The sequence below is a fragment of the Salvia miltiorrhiza genome, chromosome 2 (genome assembly GCF_028751815.1).
Source record: "Salvia miltiorrhiza cultivar Shanhuang (shh) chromosome 2, IMPLAD_Smil_shh, whole genome shotgun sequence".
NCBI classification, from domain to species: Eukaryota; Viridiplantae; Streptophyta; class Magnoliopsida; order Lamiales; family Lamiaceae; genus Salvia; species Salvia miltiorrhiza.
This window is the reverse complement of record NC_080388.1, coordinates 49,447,736-49,453,106: the sequence shown is the minus strand read 5'-3', so window position 1 is coordinate 49,453,106 and position 5,371 is coordinate 49,447,736. Positions and strand designations below refer to the sequence as shown.

At 40.0% G+C, this 5,371-nt stretch overlaps 1 long non-coding RNA gene across 1 annotated transcript; it reads right to left on the bottom strand.

Annotated features, from left to right (window-relative positions):
• Positions 1-2,335: 2,335 nt before the first annotated feature.
• Positions 2,336-3,203, bottom strand: LOC131011938 (uncharacterized). The gene is made up of 2 exons (XR_009097141.1): positions 3,125-3,203; positions 2,336-2,612 (listed from the first exon to the last, which is right to left on the bottom strand). It is a non-coding gene; the product is annotated as an uncharacterized LOC131011938 (long non-coding RNA).
• Between the last annotated feature and the right edge of the window lie 2,168 nt (positions 3,204-5,371).

Genomic DNA, 5,371 nt, shown 5'->3' with positions numbered 1-5,371 from the left:
AATGACTTATTAATATGGATTATTTCAAAAGGATTAAATTGTTTTACGTATGAGAAAGCATGATCTATGATTGTATAATTTGTCTATGTGATATTATATGATTCATTAATAAATGACGGAATGTCTGACTTGATGACGTGAGTAGAACGAGTTATGATTTATGTGCATGATGATGTTCGAATAAATAGTTTCGAACCTAAATGTTAGTTATGTGATAACTGTTTTGAGTTAAGGTTTTGAACGAGACAAGATTAATATGGATGCTAGAACCCTAAAATAATTAAAGGAGATAGTTTAGTTCAGAGACCTATTTTCTTTTCTTTCACGACTTCTTCTCAAACTTATCGATTCTTCGTCAATAAAGGTCCAGACGGGAATTGATAGCTAAAGAGGGAAGTAACTCTACGCCCGTTGTGGGAACGGATAAGGTGGGCTTTCTTAAAACACGTATATAGAGATCCCCTGGATACAGGCCTCTTATACGAAATGAAATGAATGACATGATATAACTGTGATATTTCAAATGATGAATGATTATTATGAAATGAAATGTTTATGGAAATGATTAATTGATGAATGGTTCTTATGAAAGGAAAGGAAATGTTTATGAAATGATTGTCTGCCAAAAATGTTTATGTTTTATGTATGTATCCTATCTGTGTTGGTTCGCCAACTATAAAGGAAATCGAATTCGGACCCTACGCTAGACGAAGGTTTGCTAGTAAGGGTTAACGTGTACACTCATGGAGACTGTGTGTCGCTTGCGACCGGTCTTAGCGTCCGTGGAAGGAGGCCTCCTTCCCGGCGCGTAAAAGGAACAGATATGGATCATATAGACTGAAAATGGGATGCGCATCCAACTTTATGAAATGGAAGAAAATGTTTAGTAAGCACAGGTCCTTCAAGTAAAACCCTGTGTGTTACTGTTGGCAGTACAATAAATGATATAAAATGTTATGTTTCCGGCATATGTTCACTGAGTATTTTTACTCAGCCCTGCATGTTGTTTTCCCTAATGTGCAGGTTGAGCGGGTGATGGAATGGAGTGGAGTTGAGCGGATGTACCCTTTTGACATAAAATAATAATGTAACCTTGAGTATACATCTTCATATGTATAATTCACACGTATTTCCGCTGCAAGATACTCTGATTATGTTAATATTTTATTTTAAGTATGATACTCTTTTGTTGGGTAATCCACTTCGACGGGCCTTCCTGAACGAATGTCTTGTTTTTGCCCAAGTGATCAGTTATGATCCTAGTGTTATATAATAAATGTCTCTTTTCGTAAAATGTTTGATTGTTAAGTAAATGCCCCTTTCTTTCCCCGCTTCTTAATCCCCTTCCCGAGTCATAACCCCGGTTAAGCCATCCTTAGGGATTGCGGGCTGTGACACTTCTACTAGCCCTCCAAGAGTATAATTGAAATTATTCCTTTCCCCCCACCCCTGAACGCTCAGTCAGCAAAGACACAATTTGTCCACTTCCCTAGCAGGTATTTCTAATAAATGCAACAAACGAGAGACCTTCACACAACAATCTTCTTTTCCTACTGACTCTTTCTTTATTTGAGCCATGGCAAAGGCTAGGCATTGATCTCCACACTAGATATCAGGGGCGGCTAACATATGAAATTTCTAGTGGAATTGAGCCGAGCTGAATTGAAAGACTTGAATTTCAAGTTCATTCAATCATATAATAAGTGAATAATCAATTCAAATAAAAGGCATTCTCAGTCAGATATGCTAGGCCGAATGCTTCAAAAACTGAAACATAAATTTGGAAAAAGAGTTCATTCAATCGTCTTGCAGAATGCATATCAAGCAAAGCCGACAAACAAAAATCCGTATACACCTCAAAACACTCACTAATTTGTTGTTATTTCACAACAGAAAATCTTATTCCATGACATATACAATTCCGATTTCCTGTTAGGCCATCTCCAACCAAAACTGCTTAGCACAATTCTTTTTCGATAGATTTTCCAATAAAATCCAAAGAGAATTATAGATAGAATTTTTTTTCAACATATGAGGCAGAAGAAGAAGAAGAATTTGAGATGCAGAAAACTACCTTTGATCTCTTCAGAAATCGACAAGAAAAAAGAGAGGGCTGAAGAGTTGTGAGCTGAAGATTACAATGAAAGGGTTTAACAATGGAGTTTTAGTTCTCAATTCTAAAATGTGGCTGGCGGAAACTCGCGTTTTCTGTGTGTTAATGTCACAGCCCGCCCTAACTAAGGATAGTTAAGCCGAGTGATCTACGACTAGGGATGGGGTTAAAGAAGAAGGGGAAGAAAAGGGGCGTCATTTATAGCCGTAAAACTTACTCATCTTAATAAAACTCGTCATTTTTATTCATGAATACTCAATTGAAAATAGTCTATGAAAGACAGCATAAAACTTAATTAATATCATTAATCAAGTTATACATCATATGAAACCATTCTCTTAAGACTCAAAGTATGACATAACATACTATAACATCAACAACATCTTGCAGCGGAAAGTAGCCAGACATATGTATGAAGACATATTCTAGACAGGTTAACTATTTATTAACAACCCTGGAAACTCCGCTCATTGCAGCACCATCATCACATCAGCTCAACCTGCACATTTAGAAAACATATGCAGGGCTGAGTACAAAAGCACTCAGTGGGCACGTATGCCTAGGTATAAAATACATGCTTAAAGACTGTAAACTGTCATGCCATCATAAATAGTACAGCAAGGGGGTTTTTCGCTAAAAAGGCCCAAGCTTACTAAATTCATTTGTGATTCTTAAGGTTCGTCTGCAGACTAAGTTCTCTTGTAATCTATCATATCTGAAACTATGTGCCGGAGAGGTGGCCACCTCTCACGGTCACTTGACCGGCCAACCCGCTAGATGACTCACGGTCACTGGTGTACACTAGCCCTGGCAGGATAGCTATCAACTGCTCAGGACCCGAATTTGATTGCATCATTGGCAAAGCCAAAGCAGATAGATATCATACTAAAATTGAAACATTTTATGGCAAGACAATACTTGAAATAACTTTAACTCAAAGATTTTATCATGAAATAACTTGCTTGAACGTAACATTTAAACTCATTTGATATATATGAAAGTAATGCCCACCTGGATAGGCAAAGCCTGAAGATCATACACATATAACTTGTCTTGGGAAAACAACGCTAATCCCCTTGGTCCACAAAGCCTACAAGAAATTCTATTCTTAATAGGTCTCCTTAATATTTTCTTAAGTCATAGAGGACGTGCTAGACATTCTTTGATTCATCACTCCGAGTTCTCAAAATTTAATAATAAAGATTGAAAACTAATTTTCTTGAGTCAAGGACACCAACAATATCCTTACTCGATTTTCTTAAATAATTGGAATTATAAATAAAACCAATTAAATCATAAATACTTTTATTGCAAAATATAATGCAATATCATGTCATGCTTAGCATATAATAAGTAATTTACTTATAATATGCACATAATAATAATTTAATATTATTATGCAAATCATTCTTTAAATTAATTAATTAAACTAATTATAAAGTCTAATTAATATAAGAAGGCAACCCATTTTAATTAAATGGTGATAGCCCAAACTTAAACATATGCAGCCCATCTTTTAATAAAATCAGAGGCCCAACATAATTAAATAAACATGAGCCCAACTGAATTAAATCAAGAGCCCAGGCAATTTAATTAAAAATCGGCCCATCATAGGCCCAACCTCAAACCCAACTCTCAAGCCCAACAACCCAAACCTAGCTTATCTTTTCTTCCTTTCCTCCCTCACGCCTGCGCCTCTTCTCTCACGCTGAAACTCTCTCTCTGCTTCGGTTCCTCGCTTCTTCCCTCATCTCACGCCGCCGCCAAAGCTTGCCGGAGCAACAGCGACGGCCGCTGACGACGCTCGGATCTCCCTCCTCAGGTCGACGGCACCAAGGCCGCCGGCTATCACCCCTCTTCTCACTCAAACAGAAACCCGCTCTCTCTCGGCTCACATAGATCCGCCGTTGCCTCCTTCTGAAAATGCAGCGGACGACGGCAGCGGCTTCACGCCACCACCACCGGCGTCCTAGCCCCCAACTCTCTCTCTCCTTCTCCATCTTCGGTCGGGCAGCAGCAGAAGAAACGGACTGCCGCCGCACCTCCCTCTGTTAACAAATCCGGAGGGCGCGGTCAGTGGCTCCACGCCTCGCCGCCTCATCTCCCTCCCCTTCGCGCAATTCCGGCCGCCTTCCTTCTGGAACTCCGGCGAACGACAGCTATAAGCCGCGCCGCCCTCACCTCCGGCAACCGCAGCGATGCCACGGCCGCCGCCCTCTTCCCCTGCCTAATTCAGCCATCACCGCCGATTCCCAGCCCTCAAGCTCTCTCTCTCTCTCCCACTTACTCGGCCAGACTGACAGCAGCCGCTTCACGCCACTACAGCCGTCTGCCGGCTCACAGCCAAACGCTCCTTCCCTGACTTGACTCGGCAGCCGACGGCAGTAGCTTCGCCCCGCCGTCGCCGCTCACCACCATCTCAGCCCCGATTTAAAAGCAAACAAGCTCAAGACTCTGACTTTTCTCTCATTTGACACTTTGATATAAACACTTGCGTGTATGCACAGAATATGTATGCATATATATAATATGAATGTCATTTTTCAAAAGTTTGAATGTGTTGTTGTGTATATATCGAATTTGTACATGATTTGGACAAGTTTGAAGCTTGATGCACGATGTATGAACAGAGGTAAGCAGAGAATAGCAGGTGATTACCTTGTGAGAAATTTCAGTGAATATTTGATCCTACTTGCTTGTTGGAAAGGAGAATGGGCTAGACGGATGTTCTTGGCTGAACTTAAGCTCTTTGAAGGAGTATATGTTGAGATTGGTGACTTGTGATTTATTGAGAAGAGTGGGAACATGACTTCAATATTAACTTAAATTTTGCAGGAGGCGTGTTGGGGAATTTGATTGACTCCAGCATGGGTTGGTGAATAGGGCAGCTGCGATTGGGTGAATAAGGGGGCAGCTGTGATTGCTTGTTTTTAGCTGACTTTTGGGCTAAAAACATGGCGTAAGGCTGACTTTGGGGCTGAAAATGGGGCATTTGATTGCCTCTGCCAAGCATGGCATAAAACACGAATTTTGGGCTGCTTGAATAGGTGTAGGGCGGCTGATGAGAGGTATGAGTGTAAGTGAGTTGAGTGAGGATTGATAATTAAAATCCCTCAGGACTGAATTATTGGAACTGTAATAATTCCTCAGGGTTTGCTAATTAAAAGCTCGTAAAAATGCTTGAATGCTAAATTAAATAAATATGCAATGCATATAAACTTAATAACTAAATTTACAAATGCTTTTGTAAATTATTTT